Source organism: Palaemon carinicauda, chromosome 1 (assembly GCF_036898095.1).
Source record: "Palaemon carinicauda isolate YSFRI2023 chromosome 1, ASM3689809v2, whole genome shotgun sequence".
Lineage (NCBI taxonomy): Eukaryota > Metazoa > Arthropoda > Malacostraca > Decapoda > Palaemonidae > Palaemon > Palaemon carinicauda.
The window spans coordinates 94,018,445-94,044,686 of record NC_090725.1 but is presented as its reverse complement, the minus strand read 5'-3'; the positions used below and the strand labels follow the sequence as shown (position 1 = coordinate 94,044,686).

General features: G+C 44.5%; 1 long non-coding RNA gene across 2 annotated transcripts in view; it reads left to right on the top strand.

Moving 5' to 3' along the window:
• Positions 1-2,367: 2,367 nt before the first annotated feature.
• Positions 2,368-26,242, top strand: part of LOC137642667 (uncharacterized) — a 662,677-nt gene continuing 638,802 nt past the window's right edge. For both annotated transcript variants that reach the window (XR_011044839.1, XR_011044838.1), the window contains exon 1: positions 2,368-2,603. This is a non-coding gene — a long non-coding RNA (uncharacterized lncRNA). The remainder of the gene's footprint in view (positions 2,604-26,242) is intronic.

Genomic DNA, 26,242 nt, shown 5'->3' with positions numbered 1-26,242 from the left:
GAGTAGATAGACATTATTCCCAAAAAGTGAAACCGACTGCTGACAATGTTTGTAATTTTGCTCTGCCTGTCGAATTACCCGTCGTTTCAAATATTAAAATGATAAGAAATTAGGAAATTTGTGATGCCCCTTTTCTGATAATTAATGTTTTTAATAACTAACAAACCAAAGTATTCATAGTATTGTAATTTCCTCTCAAGTTTTTGTTTCTTTTTGATAAAGTTCAAACTAGGGAATTTTAGTTCGATCTTGAGATGTTTTAGTGTTCATCTGGGGATTTTCTGGTTTCTCTGTAGCGACTCGGGCGAGTATGGGCCCAATCAAAGACTATATACTGAAGGAAGATAGGAAGGCTCAAAATAGAATGTTAATACACTAGTTGGCAACTCCAAACTCCAAAGTGAACACAAAAGTTTGACCGCTCAGAATTCAGATGGCGTTGTAGGTATATCGTTTGTCGTCTGTTTGTTTACATTCAAAATTTGACAGTCAAACACACGAAATCATGACGCCAACAGTGAATTAGTCACACAGTGTGCTTTTTGTAATAAACGAAAAGAAACCGATCCTCATTAGGTGTTTCACAGGTTCCCTAAGGACAAAGAATGGTGAGTACTAACAGTTTAATACATGAAATATGTGCTACTAATGAGTAAGCCCCATTGATATTGGATATAAGGTTAAGGCAAGGCATCCGCAGTACATTTTTTTTTCAAACTTTTTTTTTTTTTTTTTTTTTTTTGGGGGGGGGGGGGGGTTGTCATAAAGCTATTAAAATAATGTACTGTATTTCTCAGGAGCGGACATATTTGACGTTAGGAACATGCTTAGTGGCATGTAACATATTTAACTTATAAGTGCATGAATATTTCCGCATGTTTGCACACTCGAGTAGCATTACAGAAGTATACTGCTTCAACATGTTATTTTGTGTGAGTGTTTATTGTATTCTATTTTTTCTTTATATTTCCTAAATTAAGACGAACATTTTACAGTACTTTTATACTTTATTTGTATTTTAATGAACATTGAATGTGTTTTACTGCCTGTACTTTATATGTTTGCATACTTTCTTTGTCGTATGTTTGCATTATGTATTTAATTTTTGAAGAAAACTTTTTTTTAGTATTATGTTTTCTCATATTTATAATTATATTAGAGTTTATTTGCATGTAATTCATAATGTAATTTTGGTTTGTTTGTATGTTATTTATGTTTATTTTTTACAGTTTTTACATGTGCAATATTGTTTACCGAGTTATTTTGTCTTATTTGTGTATAATTTATTAAAGTTCATTTTCATGTTATCTATCTTGCACTTTTGGGTGGCTTGTATGCTACCTTATTTCTATTTCCAACCACCTTTTAATTATTTTTATGGGTGATACAATTTAGTGAGTTATTTTGTTCCTTTTGTTTGTATATTTATACATTTATTATTTTACATTACTAAATATGAGTGCATTATGCCTTTCCGTTTCAATAATTAGAAAATTACAATTGTGTTTTGTATACACTTAATATCTCCATCCTACAGTGACCTACAAACTGTTATTAAATGTATGCCTACACAAATGAACTTGTGGCCAAGTTAAACATATCAGATATACAATATGTTTTAATTTATTCGAGCGTGAGATTTTATAGAACATTTAAAAATGATTGTTATATACAATACATAAATTTGCAAGAAAATTAACTGAATTATAACAGATATAGCTATTAAGTTTCTGATAAAATAGAATGAAAAATTTGAGGATAAGCATTCTTAATCTATATATGGGCCTATTTGTAAACTTGCAATTTAGTTATCTAAAATCTAAGGATGTCATAAATATAAGATTACAATATACTGACGTAGTAATGCAAATTATGAACAAATATGAGGCAAATTTACAATCATATGTCATCATATATTCCCCTAGGCATTAACGCTCTGAATGTTTGACCGTTCGCTCAATAGATGGAGCCATTCGTTTAGCATGGGAGTATCTGGCATCTTTTATTCGCGCACACATTTGAGTGGTATTAGGCTCAGCCTTCCTATCTTCCTTCAGTATATAGTCTTTGGGCCCAATGTTGCCAGATGTGGGGATTTATCCCTAAATTTGGAGATTTTGGGTGTCTGATGGGGATATTCTGTACAATTTTTCCTTCAATGAAGAAGAAACAAAGATGAGTAAACCTTTATATTATTGCAGTTAGTTTACTCACACATATATGAAGTATAGTGATTAATTTCTATATTAGTAAAGCCTACATGATCTGAATAAAATATATTTGTGGAAGTGGGGATTTTTTAGTTGTTTTGGGGATTTTTTATCACGAATTTTGAGGATTTTTAGAGTAACCATCTGGCAACACTGAGTGTGGCAACCCTTGTCGACAAACACAATTCCTGCCCCACCGGTAGTTATCATTTATTTAGTGATATGTTTTCGAAATTATCCAGAAAGATCCTGTGATCTAATTTTTTGCGTTTGGAAAGTAAAAACAGTAAAGCTTGCATGGAAGTAATGAAGTTTTCGTAGAATTGATATTTAGGCCTAGTGTGGAACGGCAACGGCGATGACTCGGGCTACACATAGACTACATATGAAAAGGTATGTTTGTAGAAGCCTAGAACACCTAGCCTAGTTTTACAAAGTATTTTGTACAAGAAACGTATTTTCAAGGATGAATATTTACCGTATTACCGGTATCAGTAGACATACAAACCTCGTTCTCCTTCCTAACCCAGCCTAGAATGTCTAGTCCTTTGCAGTGAGCTCCCAGACTGGTTTTACATAGTCAACGGGCATTAACTTGAAGTAATACCTTTTATTTTTTTTTTTTTTTTGTCTCGTAAGGCCTCTAACTTGAAGTAATACTTTTTTTTTTTTTTAATAAAGTCTCGTGAGGCCACTGTCTTAGGGTTGATAGGTCATACGTCGGTAAAATTATAAAACAACGCGGGGTAAATGTCTAGGAGAAGGCCGCACCCGTTTTTCAAGTATTAACGACGAAAAACGGCAAAAAACAACCAGATTATTGTTGCACAGTGCATAGAAACATGAGGAAATGAATAAAAAAGAAACTAAGACTTAACTCTTACACACAAAATGTAAGCATAAACCTACTACTACAATTATGGGGGACCCCAGTGGGAAGCGGGGTTTTTGGGTGGGGGGAGAATGAGAAAAGTGATTTTTCGGGGCACTACCGAACCCAATACAACCAACTAACCTACCCTGGGGGGCCTGTACCCCTACCTAGGCCTACCGGGGGGGGGGGCTTCGCCCCCCTTGCGACCCCCCCTTAAGGCCACAGTGATTTTCAGGGCACCACCGAACCTAATACACCCACCTAACCTAGCCTAATAGCCCTGTACCCCTACCCGGGGCGGGGGGGCCTTTGCCCCCCTGCTACCCCCCTTAAGGACACTACCTAACACATCCATCAAACCAAATCCAAAGTGATGGTACTGCTGTATACATCGTTATACTATCACCATTATAATATACTCCATAAATTAATGAAGCTTACCTTAACCTGTTGGTTGATAAAGATGTGTTGCTGCTTTGAGGAAAATTTGAAGCCGTTGCGAAGGTTCCATGACATGCAGGACAATTTTTATTTTATAAAATTAAATTGTTTCTCTGGCACAAATCCACTAGTTTTTCAATATAACCACGAATAAGTAAGAACAATTTCATTGTAACTTAGGAAACAGTCAGGACAAGAAGATGGAATTTCAACTTCTTGTGCAATATCAGATGACGTGCTTGCTACGGCCTCGATGTCTAGGAACGAAATAAAATGGCTGGGTAAGAAAATGTATTGTCGCACTGTGATTGCCCAAACGTGAAGACGTCATTGGGAAAGGAAATGTATTGTCGCACTGTGATTGGCCAACCGTGAAGACGTCATAGTGGACTAGTTTGTCTGTGGATTATAGTGGTTACAGGGCTCATTTGAGCAAAAATAAGACACAGTCAACAATAACAACAGACTTAGAAAAATCTGGGAGGAAGACGAGAGTAGCGTGAGTTTGATCGTCGATATTTCGACTATTATTGATTTTCACTAAATTATCTCACTGGTATACCATTATATACATACATTCCTACATATTCTAGTAAAAATAAATTGAATATCAGTGATATCTTCATGCGGCCCTCTCCTAGACATTAACCCAACGCGGACCTACATTCCCAAGAGAAAAATGAACTGTTCATACAGTAAATAATGTGCTTTCAACAAATTTTACCTTTTTTTCCATTTCCACCGCTAATAAACTGTTCTCCAGCCATCTCTCCCCCTTTCCCGACGAATTTAGAGGGAACCTGGGGCTTTTGGCAAAAACAGGAAAAAACGTGAAAATTTAACACTTTCAAAATTTTTATAAGGCCACAGAACCTAACAAACCTACCTAACCTAACCTCGTGGTTTGCTGGTCATTGACCTAGCAAGGGGGGCGGTAATATTTCGTTAGAATCCCACCTAGCGCTGTTCATATAGTAAATAATGTGCTTTCAACAAATTTTACCTTTATTTCCACCGCAAATAAACCATTCTCCCGCTATCCCTCCCCTTTCCCGAGGAATACAGGGGGAACCTAGGGCTTTTGGCAAAAACAGGAAAAAACGTGAAAATTTAATACTTTCAAGATTTTTAAAAAGCCACAGAACCTAACAAACCTACCTAACCTAACCTAGTAGTTCCCTGGTCATTGACCTGGGGTGGCGGGTAATATTTCGTTAGAATCCCACCTAGCGCTCTTGTTAATAATATTTTTGCCAGGTAAAACGTGAAAAAAAAAATTCTTATCAATACATTATCCTCGCAAGTATGTAATAAGAGAAACAAAAATTAACTTTGAGGTAAATAAAGATTTTTGTCCAAGTCCCTTGTTTATCTTCACATTGACACAGAGTAATTCCTTTTACTTTGCATGTTCGTTCCTATTCTATTAAGCTCCACCCCTTTGTGCACTGATAATTTTTGCCAGAATGCGCAGTAGTGCCACCCACTGATCTTGTTGCTCCAATTGAAACACTGTAGTTTCTCTTAATGTATTACTATTGGTTATTAGATTTTGGTGGTTATCCTTGACCTTACTGTGTGTGTGTGAGAAAAAGAGAGGTAATATATGATACTCTAATTTCTAACCAAATACATTAACCATATATTTTTCTTACTCACACGATTATTCTGGCAAACCACCCGTTCATGAGTTTTTGGACCTCCTTACATAAAAACAATTATGGGTGGGCAAATGCCAAAAAAAAGTGATTCTCAGCAATAATAATGGTCAGAAATGCAAAATAAACACAAGTTGGAAAAATATATGGTTCATGTAAGTGGCAGAAAATTAAAGTATCATAAATATCTATGATTCACTTCACTTCCTTCCAATGGTTTTTGCTTCACTGTACGCTCGCTCCGCTCGCGGAAAAATTATAGACTGTAAACTCCGTATGTACTGGCAAGCAGTAATGTTGCGCTGCACTCACAATTCCCATGGTTCATTATTTCAGGGGTATTTTTTACTTTCACATTAGTAACAGTAGCTATAGAGCACACTGAACGGAGAGCGCTTCCATGCTAATTAATTACCGACATGCATGAAATTACACTAAATTTTGTAATAGATTGTACTTCCCTTAAGTTCCCACTTGCATAATGTCTTTATGTGATGGTGGTTTAACTCAAACTGAAGGGAAGTGTCGGGAAAAATGGCTTTTGTAAAACAACATCCGGAAATTTGGGCATAAATATTTGGAAGCTCCTAATTGGTAAAAAAGTCAGGTAATGATTGTCATACAAAAAACAGAAAAACTGGCCAAAGCGAATGCAAGCAACACATGCGCAATAACTTGTCATCAATCTCCCAGATGTAAACAATGGACTTAGAGTGAGAGATAGACTGATACGTAAGCTGGTAAATATATGATATTTTAACTACTAGCGAAACTGGAATTCGCTATAAGAAATGAACAAGTGCTGGCTACTTTGGTATTTTTCTCTATACAGTATGTTAAATAGGGGCTGTGGCATAATAACTTGTGTATCGGTCAATTAAAATGTGAAGTAGGTTTTTCACTCTTAAGTTCATTGTTTACATCTGAGAGACTGAAGGGAACTTATTGTGCATGCTCGGTTCTGATTGGTTTGGGGAGCCTTCTGTGCATTTTCAATGGCGTATCTGTCAGGTAGAGTTTTTAAAACTAATTAACAGCTTACAAGTACCAGTACTTCTTCATAAGTTTCTGGATGTTGTTCTACAACAGTCATTTTTTTTTCCACCTTCCCCTTTAGTTTCAACTTAACCACCATCACGTATAGACGTCTCCAAGAGGAAACTTAAGGGAAATACGTCAATCTATTTTGAAATTTTGTGTACTTTTATTTATGTAGGCAATTGATTATGATGGAAATGCTCTCTGTTCAGTGTAAAGCTATTGTTACTCATGTGAAATTAAAAAATAACAGAGAAATAATGCCTCAAAGGTCCGACTCAGACAATTTAAGGGAAGACCAGCACATGTCCTACCGCAAAGCTTTTGTAAGGATTGCCAAGACAAAAAAAAAAAAAAAAGGAAAAAAAAAAGAGAGACGGTGACAATCATAAGGTAAGGAATTATTTGTGATGTACTTTTTCATTATGAAAGGATTTATTTTTTATTTACTTTATCATAATGTAAGGATTTATTTGTGATTTACTTTTATTTTGTGAACTGGGATGGAGAGTCCAGGGGTTTGCCCCCCAACTTGGGGTTGCGACCTGGGAAGGGGGGTCCGGAAGGCTCCCCCCCCCCCTGTCTACGGGCTGTGACATGGGAACTACTAGGTTAGGTTATGTGGGTTTGTTAGTTTCTGTACCCTTTTACAAATCTTAAAAGTGTTAAATAATCATGTTTTGGCTTGTTTTCAGCCACTTGCATGAACCATATATTTTTCCAACTGGTTATTTTGTACTTATTTTGCATTTCTGACCCTTATTATTTCTGCAAGTCGCTCGTTTATGACATTTCACCACCCAAAACACCCTAGTTTCCCACTGGGATCCCCCATAATTGTCTTTATAATAAGGGGGTCCAAAAACTCATGAACGGGTGGTTTGCCCCAATAATTATGGTCAGAAATGCATAAAACACAAGATAGCGAGTAGGAAAAATATTTGATTCATGTATTTGGATAGAAATTAAAGTACTGTATCACATATTTACCCATAAGTTATTATGCCTCAGCCCTATTAAACATATCGAGAAAAATACCAAACTAGTCAGCACTCGTCCATTTCTCATAGTGAATTTTAGTTTCGCTAGTACTTAAAGATACATATATTTACCCAAAAAATTGTCTTTTCTCTCCCGTTTTATGTGATCTGTGATATGAATTGGCCAATCAGAATCTAGATACATTATAATCATATCATTTGATTAGTCCTTGATGCATCTCCCCAGTACTCCACTCATTTTCAAATTACAAAGCCTTACTTGCCTTGGCTTCTGGTGACCGCTTGGCGCTTGACTGGGTTTTCAGTTCAGTTATGGGTACTCTCTCTACAAGTTGTGAATTTACCCTACACAAAGCTATTAGACTATTTTTAACAAATAATGAAGAATAGAGCCCGTTTTCACTCCTGATTTTAGGTATTCTGTCTCTGACTCCGACTATTAAGGTACTTTAAGCTATTATAGATTTAAGACTCAGTGTAAACTAAGGATATGGCAAAATACTTGCCCACTCGGCGAACGACTGTACCGTAGCGCAATAGTACCGCTAGTCAGACCATGCGGAGGTGATGTAATAATTAATTATGAGCGGAGTGAGCCACGGCTGAGCAAAGATTAGTATGTGAATAATTATTGTTAGTTCATTAACCAATAGACTTGTAGAGCATGGTTTAGTGTAAACTAAGGATACGGAAAAATTCTTGCCCGCGTGACGAACGAGCGTAATGCAGTATGTACCGCTTGCCAGAACATACCGAAGTGATGTAATAATTAATAGCTCGCGAAGCGAGCCACGGTGGAGCAATGATCAGTTTATGTTCGATAGAAAACATGCGTGGTTCTGAAGAAAATGGTCCCGTGATAGCTTTCGTAAGTGTTGTTCCTCATATTTTTGCATGAAAAAAAACTTTTCTCTGTTAGTTTTCTTGTTGTTTTGTTGGCTACTGCCGTCATTCTCTCCTGCAATTCATTACTTTTCAGTACCCCACCTGGAGTTCCCAAAATTACTGTTGGATGGTGGTAATCGGAAAACGATACATTTGCGGAAGGTAATAACATTAGAACACGACAAAATAACAAGAAAACTAACGAAAAAAGATTTTTTATGGAAAAATGGCTGGGTGGGATTCTAACGAAATATGACTGGGGTAGGGTGTTAAGTCCCCCAAGTTCCTGGACTGACCTAACCAAGGGCAAGCCCCCCAGACCCCCTACCCAGGTCACAAACTCTAAAATTAAATGAAAAATAATTCCTTACCTTATGATTGACCCCTACGTGTCTTTTTTTTCTCTTAGCAATCTTTACAGTTGAGTTACAGTAGAAAATGTGCTTGTCTTCCTTTAGAGCTAACTCAGAATTATACTTGGGACACTTTAGAGTTTGAGTAATAACACAATGAGCTTTTAAAAGATTATTTACTACTCTAGTACAGTAACTCACCATGAAACTTTGCTATAGCATCCACATAGCTGTAATGGTAGCCATTACACTTTATGTTGGGCTCCATATCACACAACCATAACATAAGGCAACTACAAAGGAACTTGGGAGTCTTCCTAAGAAAACGGTGTGAGTAATTCCATTAATAGAAAAAAGTGGAAAGATGGCTGGTGCGCAGGAAGTATAAAGTCGTTATTGCTCAACAAGCTGTGCACAAACACACAAACTGGAGCAAATACGTGCGGTTTGTAAAATGTAAACAAAAGAGTGAAATAAATATTTCAGGGGAAGAGAACTCCCATATTTTCTGTCATTTTTCATGTATTTATTATGCCTCCAAAGATATAATGTATAGAAGAGAAAGTGTTAACTTTACAATTATTTATCAATTCGCCAGTAAATTTTCCTCTCCCAAAACCCTTGTTTCCCACCGGAGGGCCCCCATTACCTACCTTAGGATATATTAGGGTAGGCCTATATCGTATTAACTAATTATTTACGATGGAAATAAAAGTAATTTTCGATGAAAATGGAAGTTTTTCTATATAAAACTGCACTCCTTTATTAGTGAAGCTTTTTTAGTGATTTACTACAATAATAGCCTTATATCTGCTGCTGGGTTTTTGAGTGAGAAACACATTTGTTCCGTAACTGAAATACAAACCACGCTATTTAATATGGGTAATTACTTTCGGCATAGCTGAAATGACGAGCCATTAGAATTTTAACAAGGGTTTACTACCCCACCGCTAGTTAGCGGGGGGCTAGGGAGGGGTAGTATTCTACCCCCCCCACCCCCCTCACACACACACCTGTGCTGAGCTCACTTTGCTATCGGCTCGGGTGCTAGATAGACGTGTCTCCTATCACCCTCCCCTACACTGACAGCCATTAATCTTTGTTTGCTTTTTCTTTTTGACAGAGTGTTTGGAAGTGGCCTCTGCAATGCGGAAGTGTCCCGGCTTACCTGACCGCCCTTGTGGGACTTATATGTCGGCGGTCGAAACAGATCCACACACCGTATGTCCTTTTTGTAGGGGCCAACGGTGTGACAGAGATAAAGTATGTGGTGAGTGCAGGGAGTGGTCTACCTCCCAGTGGGAGAGGTTTTCCCAGCGCCGGAAAAAGAAGTCGAAACGGGATATTTCTCCTTCAAGGGCATCCTTGAAGAGAGAAAACCCCAAGGACTCTTCTTCCGTAGCCCAAACCTCCTCCGAAGCTCCCACTCGATCGGCTTCTTCCGAGAGGCCGGCGAGTGGTAGTGTAGGCCGCATTTCTGTTGACCAATCTCGGGGTTTGGGAGAGGGAGTTGCCTCCCATAGCGAGGCAGCTCCTCCTCCTACCCCGGGGGAGGATTTAATTTCTAATGTTGCCAATGATGATTTGTTACAGCTTTGAGCTTCCTTGGGGATTCAGGGCTCACCCTCCAAGGAAGCCCTGTTTGACATAAGCAGGTTAGGGGCAGCTGTGAAAAAGTCGCCGACGTTAGCAGAGGTTGATCCTCTGTCTATCGTCGACGTTGTTGTGGCAGAGGCTTCTGACGAGTTATCTCAAACCTCTGCTCCTGTTGCTGATGTAGCTGAAGGCTTAGCTCCCCCCTCCAAACATCCTTCGAGGGAGGAACTAAGTCCAATGGTCTCTCCTGCAGGTGATTCTCCCCCTCGGGGGAGTTCACTGACAGAGACTCCTCTTCGGAGGACTGCCGACGGTCTACCTGCTGCCCCCAGAGGGCGTGTAAGGCGTAAGGCCCGCCTTCCCCTCCGCCGTAGAGGCCTTCCTTCACCTCACAATGGTGTTAGGAGGCGCCTCTTCGGCTGGTCTTCGCCGCAGTCCGCCGCAGAGTAACTTCGTCGTCGTTCACCTGCCCTTCCAGCTACATCCCTGGACCTGTCCGCTGATCGTTCGCAATCTCTTACTCCTGCCAGACCTGCTGACCTGCCATCGCCCTTCCTTGCTGCCAACGCGCTGTAGCGCCCATGCATCCTGTGATCAAGCAGGCCACGGTCCCTTTGGGGCAAAAGGGACTTGCTCACATTGTAGCAAAGTCCCTTATCCGCGCGAACCGGATAAGAACCTATCGCGCGAGCGCCAGCACAACCACCAGCGGGATTTCCAGCGCGATCCCACGCGGGGGGCTGCAGGTCCGCGAGCATCCAGGTCGTCTCCTTCACATCCCCCCCCTGTCGTGCAGGCCTTTAAGCCCGCCTTCTCTGAGTTGGGCCTCAAATCAGCGGCAGTACCGACCCCCTGAAGAGGAAGAGAGGAGTAGACGACGTGGTGACTTCCCCAAGGGTTAAGCTGGCTCCTCGGAAGTCTTTGAGGAAGGCTCCTTCCCCCCCCCCCTCGACTTTCTCTGCTTCCCCTTCGGACAAAGATTTCCCGTCCTCAAGGGATTCTCGTGAGGTAGGCGTTCTCCCATCGCACCAATGGGAGAAACCCCACCTCGCGTAGAGAAGTCTTCTCGGGTAGGGGTGGAGAAGAGCCTCCCGCCATCGCTGTTGGAGTCCTAGAAGGAGTCAAAGGACTCTAAGACTGTTCCTAAGTCGTCCTCGAGGATGAGACCAGAGCCAGCCGAACCCGCGGAGAACGTCCACAAGTCCCCCCAAGAGGAGCCTTTGGGAACAGGAGACTTTGCTGCCAGCCCTACAGGAGGAGAGCTACAGGAGTCGGAACATGCGTTCTGGCAAGTTCTGACTCTGATGAGGAATCTCAACGAGTTCTCGAATTCTGAGATTCCCCCTCGAGAGGGCAAGGACACGGTCCTGGACCGAGTCTTCAGCACTCAGAAGCCCCCTAAGGCCAGTGCGGCTTTGCCTTGGTTCCAAGGCATCAAGAGTGCCAGAGATAAAGTTGAGGGCCAGCTCTCCGAGCTTGCCGCCTCCAGCCGTTCCAGCGCCGGCAACAAACTCCTCCCACCTCCTCATGTCCATCAGAGGAGGTACTTTGAGATCATGGAGGAGTCTTGTTTAGCTCTTCCATTATACCACTCTGTGGAAGAGCTTACCCAGGGAGTCCCTCTAGAGAGACTCGCCAGCCGGCAAGTGTCTTTCTCGGCCTCGGAGATCCTCAGTCAGGAGAAGGTAGTGAATTGTGCCATGCAGGCAACTTTATGGCTAGATATCTGGCTGGGGTCTCTCGGCATCCTCTTACGATCCGAGGACCTGTCCAAGGAGAGTACCAGGAAGGCCTTGGAGACCTTCCTTCTATCAGGCACACGTACCTTCCTTCTATCAGGCACACGTACCATCGAGTTTCTAGCCCACCAAGTCTCGAACTTGTAGGCTAATTCCATCTTGAAGCGTCGTGATGCGATGTCTGAGAGATTTCACGCGAAGGTCCCCAGCACCGAGGTCAGCAGACTCAGACATTCCTCCATCTTGGGGAGGAACTTGTTTGAGACGAAAGACGTGGAACAGGCAGCTGAGAGGTGGAGGGAGGAAGTCCAACCAGGACTCTCTCCTACATAGGGCTCTTACATTGAAGCCCTATAAACCACCTCCGGCACCCCAACAACCTCGCACGTCCAAGACAACGAAACCGGCAGTGGCAGCAAAGACAACAATGTCGAAGCCCTTTCCTGTCAAGAACAGGAAAGGCAAAAAGTCCTTCAGGGGTGGGAAAAATCCTAGAGGGAGTAGCCGAGGCTGCAAACGCTAGGATTAGCATGTCCACCAGTGGGGGGATGCCTACAAAGTTGCACGATCAGGTGGCAGCAACTCGGGGCCAATGCCTGGACGATTTCTGTAATCAGTCAAGGATATCGCATCCCGTTCACAACATCTCTACCTCCCCTGACAGTGGGTCCAGTGTCGTTGAGTTCCTTTGCCATGGGATCGGCAAGGGGGCAAGACCTTCGGGCAGAAGTCGAGACCATGTTGAAGAAGGGCGCTCTTCAGGAGGTCGTCGACGGCTCCCCCGGCTTCTTCAGTCGACTCTTTCTTGTAAGGAAGGCGTCTGGAGGCTGGACACTAGTCATCGACCTCTCAGCTCTGAACAGGCTTGTCAAGCAGACGCCGTTCAGTATGGAGACGGCAGACACGGTCAGACTTGCAGTGAGACCCCAAGACTTCATGTGTACACTGGATCTGTAGGACGCGTACTTCCAGATCCCAGTCCATCCATCTTCAAGGAAGTACTTAAGATTCAGCCCAGACAAAAAGATCTACCAGTTCAAGATGCTGTGTTTCGGTCTCTCCATTGCACCCCAGGTTTACACCAAAGTGTTCACCCTGATATCATCGTGGGCACACAGGATCGGCATCCGTCTCCTCCGTTATCTGGACGACTGGCTGATCCTAGCAGACTCGGAGTCGACTCTTCTTCGACACCGAGACAAACTTCTCGGACTTTGCCAAGATCTGGGGATCATGGTAAATTTCGAGAAGTCCTCTCTGCTTCCTACTCAAAGACTGGTATATCTAGGCATGATCTTAGACACCAATCTCCACAAAGCCTTCCCATCAGACTACAGGATAGCAAGGCTGAAGAGGGTCGCAGATCCTTTCCTCAGACGAGACGAACTCCCAGCCCAATCGTGGTTACGTCTTCTTGGTCACCTCTCATCCTTGGCCCGTCTAGTTCCCAATGGTCGCCTCAAAATGAAATATCTGCAATGGCGACTCAAGTCTCGGTGGAATCAAGGACACGATTCCCCGGACGTCATGGTCCCTATGGGGCCCGCGGAACGGACGGACCTTCAGTGGTGGGTGTTAGGCAAGAACATACGAAAGAGAGTGGATCTTCTCGTCCTCCCCCTGGATTTGATGCTGTTCTCGGACACCTCAAAGAAAGGGTGGGGGGCCCACATTCTGAACCGCAGGACCTCAGGCCTGTGGTCAGAATCAGAAAAGTGCCTCCATATAAACCTGCTAGAAATGAAGGCCGTATTCCTGGCCCTTCAACAGTTCCAACAATACCTGGCGGGTCACTCTGTGGTGGTGATGAGCGACAACACCACAGTAGTGGCTTACATCAACAAGCAGGGAGGCACCTTTTTGGAGCAGCTATCCCATCTTGCAGTAGAGATACTGAGATGGACCGAAGTCCACTCGATTCCACTATCGGCTCGCTTCATTCCAGGCAAAAGGAATGTGCTCGCCTTCAGTCTGAGCAGAGCGACGCAGATAGTGAGTACCGAGTGGTCTTTGGATCGTCTAGTAGCCAACAAAGTCCTGACTTTGTGGGGTTCCCCGACTGTGGATCTGCTCGCTACAGTGTTGAACTTCAAGCTCCCGCTTTACTGTTCCCCAGTCCCGGACCCCAAGGCACTCTGGCAAGATGCCTTCCAACAACGGTGGGACAACATTGACGTTTACGCCTTTCCCCCCGTTCTGTTTGATGAGGAGGGTACTCAACAAGACCAGAACATCGGTCAATCTCTCGATGACCCTGATAGCTCCGCTATGGCATCACGCGGAATGGTTTCCCTCCACGATGCGAGCTACTCAAACAACCACATGCCAACATCTTTCACAAAGCCGTAGCTTCGCTGCGGCTTCACGCCTGGAGACTATCCAGCATCTCCTCGCAGAGGAGATGTCTGGACACCTGGGAAGGTCATCCGCAGGGGTCTACCAGGCAAAGTGGAGAGTTTTCTGTGGTTGGTGTCGTGGAAGGGGTATCTCCCCACTCGATGCCACTATTCCAGCACTAGCGGAGTTCTTTGTGTATTTGCGAGAAGAAATGCACCTTTCAGTCTCGGCAGTGAAAGGCTATCGCTCAGCCTTAGGTCTCGCCTTTAGGCTCAAAGGAGTGGACATTTCTTCTTCGCTGGAACTTTCCTTACTCATACGAAGTTATGAACTTACCTGCCCTCAGTCGGAAGTGAGACCTCCTCCATGGAACTTGGTTCGAGTTCTCAGGTCTCCGAAGAGACCTCCCTTCGAACCATGACGCCAGGCTTCAGATCGCCACCTGACTTGGAAGACGGTGTTCCTACTTGCGTTGGCTTCGGCCAAACGAGTTGGGGAACTGCATGGTCTCTCATATGACATCGTCCATTCAAGGGGATGGGGGGAGGTAACGTTCAAATTCGTCCCGTAGTTTGTAGCTTAGACTCCAAATCCGGGAGTGCCAGAACCTCGGTTTGACTCTTTCCGGATTTCGAGTCTTCGTTCCGTAACAGATGACCCAGACCATCTCCTACTGTGCCCAGTAAGGAGTGTGAGGCTCTATCTTAAGAGATCAGCTGCAATTTGTCCTTAAGTGCAAGCATTGTTTGTAAGCACTAGGAGGACAAAGAGGAGGGTCACCAAGAATACCATCTCAGCTTGGATTTGTAGGGTAATCCTTCATTCCCTGAATCCCGACCCCCCTCCCTTACGTCGCCTTAGAGCACATGAAGTCAGGGGCATAGCTACATCCCTGGCCTTCAAAAAGAACTACTCAGTGACGCAGGTTCTACAAGTAGGGGTGTGGAAGCGTCAGACGACCTTCACAGCCCACTACCTGCAAGACGTGACCCACAGGAGGCTCGATACGTTCTCTATTGGCCTTCTGGTGGCTGCACAACAGCTGGTTTAAACCTCAGGCTCCTTAATGGACAAGTAGCAGAGGGTTGAGGGCATTGTTACCCGGATTTAGTCTGCATGAATGAAAAGGTATGTCTGGCCCTTATTCTTTTCTTCATTCTCCCCTCTCTTGGGGAAAGCAGCATCCTGGGTTCTCTGCACAGCTGACCTCAAACCACTGCAGGTAAACCATGTTCCCTTGTGTTCTTAGTATTAAGCTAATACTGTCACGTCCCCATACCCTGACGAGATGGTATTGGGAGAGTCCTAGCCTTAAGTTCCATCTAAAGAACTTCAGGTCAACCTCCTAGGATGAGTCACACTTCATTCCTCCACACACAGCTTATGTAGGCCACAGCCCTTGCAGAGCAAGGTGCTAGTGAGGTGCAGGGTCTCCTTATCATTGAGTGCCAACACACTCAGATACTGAGTCCCCGGGCAAAAAGCCAAAAGCCAGAAATGGCTGGGACTTACCACCCTACCTAAGGGTTGAGTCACCCATATTAAATAGCGTGGTTTGTATTTAAGTTACGGAACAAATGACATTCGTAGGTAATTTGTATTTTTCCTAACTATACAAACCTTAGCTATTTAATCAAACTTGCCCACCAGCCCTGTCCCCCGTGAAGTCCTACCTCTAAGTAAAGTGAGCTCAGCACAGGTGTGGGGTAGTAAACCCTCATTGAAATTCTAATGGCTCGTCATTTCAGCTACACCGATAGTAATTACCCATATTAAATAGCTAAGGTTTGTATAGTTAGGAAAAATACAAATTACCTACGAATTTGTCATTTTTTTGGTAATCTGATAGCTGACTATCAATTGAAGGAAAGGTTTTGTTTACCCAGCAGTTTAAATGTAAGATAGAGAATCTCAAAACAAAATAGTAGGTCTATACCAACTTTTCAATATAAATGCCAATGAATGGGTGCGAGCCACTTATTCTAACATCTAACATGAAGTTCATAATCTGGGAGATCATATAATGAAACATTTCACTGTTGTGAAAATAATATTGTTCCCATACTAACAAACCTTCCGTTATTCATGTGGATATTCTTTCGGCGCAGCTGGAAGTTAGCCATTATACTAAAAGTGAGAGGTGGCAATCCTGTCTAACCGCTTGAGTGGGTAGGCCAGGGGTGGTGGGAGGTACCCAGCCACCACTATATATACTCCAGCAGCTGTGAGCTATGTCACTTTTTCTTTAGGCTTGGTAGAGAGTGGACGTGTACCCTCTCTCTTCCCAAGGTTGTCATTGAACATTTCGAATCTCTTTTTCTTTTCAGGTGTACTTGCTTCTTCGGATCGCCTTCATGTGGACCTATCCTGGGCGCGAGGGTGCCCTGTGCTGTACCGTCATGGCATCGCTGGATACCAACTTGCACTCTGTCCTTCGTGTAGAGGGCATCGTTGCGAGCAGGGTTCGCCTTGTGTAGAGAGTAGGGAGTGGCCTGCCTCTCAATGGGAGAAATATGGACAGCGTAGAAAGAAGGCTAAGTGCGATCTTTCTCCCTCAGGGGTGAGGAAAGCGCGTTCTTCTTCTTCTTGCACCCCCAAATCTCTTTCTAAAGCTCCTTCTTGTTCGTGCTCTTTCGAAGGAGGATCGAGCAGGAGCGCAGACCGTCTAACTCCTTGGCAATCCCGGGGTACTGGGGACGTAATTGCTTCCCCTAAGGGAGAAACTTCACCTCCAGCCAGCGGGGAGCCATTTTCCCTTGCAGATGTTTTGCAGGTATGGCTGATCTTATAGCTTTTTGCGCCCCCTACGAAGGAAGAACTTATTCAACTCTTACAGCGTGGTGCAAGGAAGGACCCCTCTCCAGAGCCTTCAATATCTCTCTCGCTTTTGAGGTTTGCGAAGTGCATCTGTCGCCCTCTCCTGGACCTTCCCTCCAACCTCCTCTTGCTGACGACAATCCTACTCACCATCCTGGGACATTGTCGTCTTGTAACCTTCAGCCTTCTGTTTCTTCCCAAAGTAATGCTTCGGCTGTAGGTGATGATCTTCCAGAGACCAGCGCTCCTTCAACCAGTGGGGCGCAGGGACGAGCTCTCCATCTCCTTGTCCTTTGGGACACTTCTGATTGTCGCTCTCGACAATCTGAAGAGCATCAGGATTGTTGGTCATCACGATCCAAATACTCTTCGTCTAGAAGGCGTTCTTGCTTTAGAGCTTCTCGCTCATGAGAACGTTGGTCTCAACGCTCTCCTCGAAGACGTTCCTCTTCACGAGGAGAAGTCTCACGATCGCGCTCTGCATGATCACAACCATCTCAGTCTAGACCTAGGTCCAGACGCTCGCACTCGCGATGACTAAGGTCCCGTTCATGAGGGCGACGTTTACGCTCGCAAGGATGCCGTTCAGAGAATGTCATGATCACAAGGCCGAAGCTCATGTTCACGATCTAGGTATTCACGTCGTTATGGAACGAGAGATGGATGCTCCCAGTCATGAACAGTATGTTCATCATCGCGGACCGTGCCTTCACAATCAAGTTCTAGATGTTCATCATTTAGAAGATGATGTAGGCATTCGCTCAGTTCATCAGCATGTAGCCCCTCAACCCTCCTTCTCCTAAACGACCTTGGACTGACCCTGATCATGAGACTGACCGTTTCTCAGAAAGGCGTCCAGCTAAACCTCCAGTGCCCTTTGCCACCTGGGGTGCTTTAGGAAAGCATTCGCCCATGCAATGTTTGGCAGCGTGTCCCGGTGTGACGCGTTCACCAACGCTTAGGGTTGCCCCTACTTAGAGGCCCTCTCTGCCGACTTTGTTGGGCATAGGTGCTTCTTTGCACCAATAGGAATGTGCTATGCCTTCCTCTCCCATTGTGGCTCCTAGTGCTCGTGTTGTAAGCACTTCTGCTCGTGAATTGCGCCCATTGTCATGCGAAAGGGAATTTTGCTCGTGAATTTGAGTGCATATCGGCGATTTCCATGAGCGATTCACAAGCAGAGGTTTCGGTATTAAGACCTCCGGCTTCTACCACCTCCAGTGGCAGGCTTACACTTTAACCGGAGGGGTTTAAGGAGCCTCCTAATAGGTTTGCTGACGTTCCTATTAGCCTGGACCGTCCTTCTCATCTGGCGAAGGAACATATCCTGTTGCCGCAAATGCTCTCCTCTACGTTTGCGGAGGCTCCCACTAGAGCTTCCCCTATGGAACGTTCTCCTCCTGGATTTTCAAGGGAAGCCCAGGGCTTACTTAAAGGTTCTAAGCTCCCTGCATGGCTAAGTACCTTCCTCTCTACCCTGCAGAAGTCTTTGGGTGTGGCTCCTCCACTGCCACAACCTCTGGCTGCTCCAGTCAGAACTACTCCAAGAATTCCCTTGGAGTCTTCTTCAAGAGTTTGTCACGTAGGGTTCTTGGCCTCATAAGGAGACCATTGTCAGACATGGCACAGAGATCACCATCTCGATCTTGTGCCGAGGTGCCTCCTTCTTCCGACTCTTATATGGCTAACCTTCCTTTGACTCTAGTTAAGGCAAGGGAAACCATGACTAAGAGACAGAAGAGAAGGGCGAGACGCGTAACTCCACCTCACGCCAATATCATCTACCCTAGAAAGAGTAGGAACATTGGAACCTTCAACCAAGAAATTGCAGTAGTGCCTTCGGACCAGCGTTCTATTTCTTCACCTACACCTGTGGAAGAGCCTTCGGCTGTTGGTATCACAAAACTCCCAAGTTCCCCCTTTTAACACCCTGAAGAAACACGTACCTGTGCAAAGGAAGTCTAAGGACATCAAAGCCAAACCCAGGAATGCTGTGGCAAGGGAAGTTCATTTGGATGAGGCACGCAGAAGGTCCCCTGTGGCGGGTCCCTCGATTGATCCTGTCGACGACCCTGACCTACTTAAAACTCTGGATGTGAGCCTTGAGGTAGATGAACCATTGGACGTGGACGATGAAATTCTTCCGAGAGCAGCTAGTCTGAACTTTCACTCGGAACAAGAGAGACCAGAGTCAGAGCATACCTTTTGGCAGGTTTTCTCTTGCATGAGGGCTGTCAACTCCTGGTACCACCACCCAGGAAGGTATGGATATGGTTTTCGATGAGATTTTCAAGACACAGAAGCCTCCTACTGTAGAATCAGTGCAGCTTTGCCGTGTTCTAAAGGCCTGACGGCCTCCAAAAGGAAGGCTATCGCCCAGATAGCCTGAACTTTAAGTTCATTGAGGGCAGGTTCCTCTTGGTCTTTACCACTTCCTTTTGTCCTCCAAAGGAAGTACTACGTGATGGAGAATCACATTCGACCATGTCCCTCGACCCTTCGGGGAAAATTTTTGACGAAAGGTCTAACGGCTTAAACCCTTTCCTCTCTGAGGGCTTCCCTCTTGGCAATTGAGCTCTTTAACTTGAAGAGGGGCACGAAGTACGCCATGCAGGCGTCTTCGTGCTCGACCTATCATTGGGATCCTTGTGCTTCATGGTCTGCTCCTATGATTTTTCTAAGGTGTCTGCCAGGAAGACTTTGGAGTGTTTCCTTTTATTGGGTACCCGAATTCTTCAGTTTTTATCGCACCACGTTGTCAACTTGTGGTCGAACGCTATACTCAAAAGAAGGGATACCGACATTGGGAAATTCCATAAGTAGGTGTCGAAGTTTGAGTCTCCCGGTTGAGGAATTCCACCCTTGAGGGTTCTTCTCTCTTCGTTCCAGAGGAGATTGAGAGGGCTGCTGAACGATGGAGGAAATTGTCGAACGATTCTCTCCTCCATAGGGCTATGACATCGAGGCCCTTTGGAAGACCTTCCCAATCATCTTGCATTCAGTAAGTACCTGCTTCTTCTCATCCCTCAACCTCTAGGTCCTCAGGACCTACTAAAGTGTCTAAACAGCCCTTTCAGTCCAAAGGCCAGAAAGGGAGCAAGTCCTTCAGAGGAAAGAAGGGAGTGAAGGGCAGTGGCTGAGGTGGTCACTCTCACTAGGAATAGCATTTCTCTTCACCTACCACCTGTGGGAGGATGACTGCAGCACCTCTGGCAGAGATGGCAGTTCCACGGGGCAGATCCCTGGACGATCGAAGAGGTCGCCTTAGGGCAATGCGTCCAATTCATTCAATTTCCCTCCTCTGACTCAGGATCCAGTGCATCTAAGGTTTTATGCAAAGGGATACTTTGCAAAAGAGCTGGCCCTCAGGGCCAAAGTCCAAACAGTGCTGCAGAAGGCTCTCTCCAAGAGGTTGCGGACAGGTGCCCAGGCTTTTACAGTCTAATTTTTCTAGTGAAAAAAGCAACCCTGAGGCTGGAGACCAGTCATTGATGTCTCCCCTCTGAACAAGTTTGTTCAACAGACTCGCTTCAGAATGGAAACGGCAGACACGGTCATTCAGGCGGTTCGCCCAAGGGACTTCCTGTGCACACTGGATCTCAAGGACGCATACTTCCAGATCTCAATCCATCAGTCTTCAAGGAAGTATCTCAGGTTCATACATGAGGGCAAAATATATCAGTTCAAGGTTCTATGCTTCAGTCTTGCAACAGCTACTCAGGTCTTTACCAGAGTGTTCGCACTAGTTTTATCATGGGCTCACAGGAACGGCATTCATCTCAGATACATGGAGGATTGGCTAATCCTGGCAGACTAGGAGAAGACCCTTTTTCCTCACCGAGACATGCTTCTCGAGTTTTTTCAGGATCTGGGGGTCTTGATAAATCTCGAAGTCATCACTGCTACCTTCGCAGACTGGTATACCTCGGTATGATAATAGACACCGTCCAACAGAAAGTCTTCCCATTAAAAGAAAGAGTACACAGACTGAGAGAAGTGGCTTCAGAAGGGAAGTTCTACCGGCCTCTCGTTGGTCGAGTCTGTTAGGTCACTTAACCTCTCTCCTCTCTCTAGTTCCAAACGGCTGCCTCAGGATAAGGTCCCAGCAATGGCAGCCAAGTGACTGACTTGCGTTGATAGGTGGCAGACGAAAACCTTCGAAGATGTCAGGATCTTCTCGTCCCTTCTCTTGACTTGATACTCTTCACAGACACATCAAAAGAAGGGTGGGGGGCTCACTTGCTGTATCACACGATCTCTGGCCTTTGGTAAAAGTCAGAAGGTACCCGCACATAAATCTCCTAGAGATGAGAGCCGTATAATATAGCTCTTTATCAATTCCAACAGTTGCTGATAGGTCACTCTGTGGTGGTGATGAGCGACAACACCACAGTAGTGGCTCACATAAACAAACAAGGCGGTACCTTTTCGCAGCCTCTATGCCATCTTTCAGTAAAGATCCTCAGATGGTCAGAAGAACATTCGGTGTCCCTATCGGCTCGCTTCATTCCAGGCAAGAGGAATGTGCTCACGGACAATCTGAGTAGAGCGACTAAGATATTAGGCTCTGAATGGTCTTTGAATCATCAGATAGGCAACAAAGTCCTGACATTGGGGGTCCCCCGACTGTAGACTTGTTCGCAACATTAATGAGCAGCAAGCTTCCACTGTTCTGTTCTCCAGTCCCGGACCCTCAGACTCTATGGAAGGAGGCATTTCAACAATGGTAGGACAACATCGATGTGTACGCCTTTCCCTAGTTTTGTCTGATGAGAAGACTGCTCAACAGGACCAGAGCATCCAAAAATCTAATGATGACCCTTGTAGATCCGCTATGGCATCATGCAGAGTGGTATCCAGACCTCCTGTAACTTTTAGTAAATCTACCGAGAGAGCTTCTTTCACGACCAGATCTACTTATACAACCACACACAAACATCTTCTACAGAACCATGCAGTTGCTTCGACTTTACGCCTGGAGACTATCCAGCATTTCCTCTCTCAGAAGGGCTTTTCTTGACAAGTTATGGAGAGAATGTCCGGATACTTGCATAAGTCCTCAGCCGCAGTGTATCAGGCAAAATGGAGAGTCTTCAGTGGTTGGTGTCGTGGAAGGAATATCTCTCCTCTTGATGCCTCTATACCAGTAATAGCGGAGTTCCTTGTATACCTTTGAGAGAAAAAGTTCCTTTCAGTCTCGGTGGGGAAAGGCTATCGCTCATACTTGAGCCTTGCCCTTAAACTGAAAAGAGTGGACCTTTCCTTTTTGCTAGACCATTCTTTACTCTTACTCATACGGAATTATGAGATCACTTGCCCTCAGTCAGAGATTAGGTTTCCTCCTCGGAACGTGGTTCGCGTTTTGAAATCCTTAAAAGGACCTCCCTACTAACCATCACGCTATGCAACTGACTGAAACCCGCTTGCTTTAGTCTCAGCAAAGAGTCGGTGAACTTCATGGCCTCTTGGATGACATCGCCCATTCAAGGGGATGGGGGAAAGTGACACTCGGCTTCGTCCTTGAGTTCATTGCTAAGTCTCAAAATCCGGGGGTATTGGACCATAGATTTGGGCCCTTTCAGATTGCGAGTCTCCGTTTTGTAACCAATGACCCAGATCAGTTATTACTATGGCCAGTGAGTTTGAGATACAGTACTATCCTAAACGCACTGCAGTAACACAGCCCTGACTAACATCTCTGTTTGTTAGCTCCAGTAGGGTAAAGAGGAGGATCACTAAAAGCACCATTTCATCCTGGGTTCGCCAGGTGATCGAAAGAGCATTAGCTCCTGATCCTCCTCCGGCTCGACGACTTAGAGCCCATTATGTCGGGGGAATTAGTACGTCCTTGGCATTCAATTGCAACTTTTCCATGTAGCAAGTACTGTATTACAAGCGAGTGTGTGTGTGGAAAAGACAAAATACCTTCACAGCCCATTATTTAAAAGACATGACCCACAGGAGACTCGATGCTTTACTATTGGTCCTGTGGTGGCTACTCTACATGTAGTTTAAGAATACCTCAGGCTCTTTAATGGACAAGTAGCAGTTGATTGAGGGCATTGGTTACCCGGGTTAAGACTGGGATGAATGAGAGTTTGTCTGGCTTTTCCTTTCTTCATCTTTCCCTCCCTTGGGGTACAGCACTGTGGGTCCCTCTGCAAGCTGGCTTCAACCTCTAATCTTCCCTTGTGAAGCCTAGTACCTAAGTTCTAAATTTATATACAGTACTATCCATGTCCTCGTTGCTTCCCGCAAGGTAAGCAATGGGAAACCTCTTACTATTCCTATGTTGCATAAATTCGGAGTATGTTCACAGAAGACGTACAAACTCTCATTACAATGAGTTGCTCAGGTCGCTATTATACTCACTTTGTATATTTTAGCAAGGTGTTAAACTTTTTCCCTAGACCACAGACATATACTGTACTAGGTAAAACCAGGTCAGTGTCCATGCCAGAATTGGGACTTCAATCCACCTGAGAGTGAGTCATCCATATAAGTAACGGAAGGTTTGTTAGTATGGGAAGAAATGAAAAATTGAGAGGTAATTTGTATTTTTCCCTAACTAATACAAACTTGTAGTTATTTATATAAATTGGCCCGCCATCACCTGTCCCCCAGAAGTCCTACCTGCAATCAAAAGTGATGTAGCTCACAGCTGTGAGAGTATATATAGAGGTGGCTGGATAGCCCCCAGCCACCCCTCTGGCCTACTCGCTCAAGCGGTTAGGCAAGGTTTCAACCTTGCATTTTTAATCTAATAGCTACCTTCCAGCTGCACCAAAAGAATATTCACATAAATAACTTCTTGTCTTTATTTGTTAGGGAAAAATACAAATTATCTTCGAATTTGTCATTTTACTTTGTTTCTATCACAGTATAAGTAGTTTGTAATTAAATAAAGACATATCAGTAAGTGTTCAGTACAGTACATGCGCACACATATACACTACGTACTAGACATGGTAAGGCTACAGTATAGTACCTAACTATAGTAGTCGTTGCCCTGACCAGAGCTATAATTTTACCCAGTTGTCATCATACACTTTGGCCTACAGTATAACAACAAAAAACTGTTACTCCTATCTAGTTATGCTGTATAACATTCGCTGACACTGTAGTGTGTATTACTGTAATATATGTACAGTACTATCACTACAGTAAAGCTTATCTGTACTCTTAAGTGTTCGCTGTTTTCGTTAGGACAACTTGCACTGTTAGACAACTCACCGCACACATAGCTTGCATTTACAATAAACCGTACATCACATTACTGTAATAGTGTACTATACAATACTGTATGTGTTCATTTTAAGATTACCTAAGTGAACATATTTTATACAAAGACGATTGACTGTTTTCGTACAAAGCAGTCTTGAAGCATGATGTAACTCCTGATGTGTCGGTGTCATCTCTTGCGCAGTACTGTAGGGAATCACATATCTACAGTATATTACCCCGTAAATATAAATAATGTCCAGGAGTACAGTAGCCTATGTACTAATTTATACAAATACATCACTTTTTATATATGAAAACGGGTTCTTCTGACTCGGTAGAGGACGGACATGCTACCTTTCTCTCCGGCAATGACTTGCCTTAATTGTTAAGCAGTTAAATCTGTTTATTTTATTCTTTTTATTTTTTGTGTTTATATATATATATATATATATATATATATATATATATATATATATATATATATATATATATATATATATAAAATCTGTCTGTGTCTGTCTGTATGTCTCTGTATGTATGTATGTTGAAAGATACTCGTATGTCTTTAAAGTTTGTAAATTTTATTACAGTTGCTGTTTCCATATCAGCGTATCCGGTGGTCTCCGCCGTAAGGGAGTCGTCATCGTGTTGATACTACTACTCCCTTACCTTGCCGCCCTACCTATTCGTGGGTGGCCGGCAGATCCTCAGCGGTGTTACACCTTTCCCATTTTTGGGTTTGGTGGCGCTCCCTTTGGTTTATTTTGTGCTTAAGTTAAATTCAATAACTGCTTATAATTTAACTTTTCAGCTCTCATTTCCACTCCCCTTGCTGGCAATGGACCAACAGCCTTCCTCGTAAGGTTGAGTTATTCCCTGAGTAGTCTATTTGTTCCGTAACGGAAATACAAACCACGCTATTTAATATGGGTATTAACTTTCGGCGTAGCGGAAATGACGAGCGATTAGAATTTTAACGAGGGTTTACTACCCCCTCGCTAGTTAGCGAGGGGGTATTGAGGGGTAGCTTGCTACCCCTTCCCTCCCTCACACACCTGTGATTAGCTCACTTTGCTTTTGGCTCGGGTGACAATCAGACGTGTCTGCTCACACCCTCGCTTACTTTGACAGCCTTTGATCTTTGTTTTTGCTTTTTCTTTTATACAGTGTGTTTGGAAGTTGGCCTCTACCATGCGGAAGTGTCCCGGCTTACCTGACCGTCCTTGTGGTACTTATATGTCGGCGGTCGACACGGACCCTCACACCTTAATTCCTTTTTGTAGGGGTCCGCGGTGTGATAGGAATAGAGTATGCGGTGAGTGTAGGGAGTGATCTACCTCCCAGTGGGAGAGGTTTTCCCGGCGCTGGAAGAAGTCGAAACGGGATATTTCTTCTTCAGGGGTTTCCCTGAAGAGAGAAAATCCCAAGGACTCTTCTTCCGTAGCCCGAACCTCCTCCGAAGCTCCCACTCGATCGGTCTCTCCCGAGAGGCCGTCGAGTGGTAGCGTAGGCCGTACTTATGTTCACCAACCTCGGGGTTCGGGAGAGGGAGTTGCCTCCCATAGCGAGGCAGCTCCTCCTCCTCCCCCTGGGGAGGATATTTCTGGTAACAATGTGTCTAACAATGATTTGTTCCATCTTTGGGCTTCCTTGGGGCTTCAGGGTTCGCCGTCCAAGGAAGCCCTGTTTAACATAATCAGGTTGGGGGCTGCTGTCAAACAGTCGCCGACGGTAGCAGAGGTTGATCCTCTGTCTATCGTCGACGTTGTTGTGGCAGGGGCTTCCGACGAGTTAAGTCAAACCCCTGCTATGGTTCCCGATGTAGCTGAAGGCTTAGTTCCCCCCTCCGAACATCCTTCGAGGGAGGAGCTAAGTCCAACGGTCTCTCCTGCAGGTGATTCTCCCCCTCGGGGGAGTTCACTAATAGAGACTCCTCTTCGGAGGACTGACGATGGTCTGCCTGCTGCCCCCAGAGGATGTATCAAACAGAAAGGTTGCCCTTCTCTTCGCTGTAGAGGCCTTCCTTCTCCCCTCAAGGGAGTTAGGAGGCGCCTCTACGGTTCTTCACA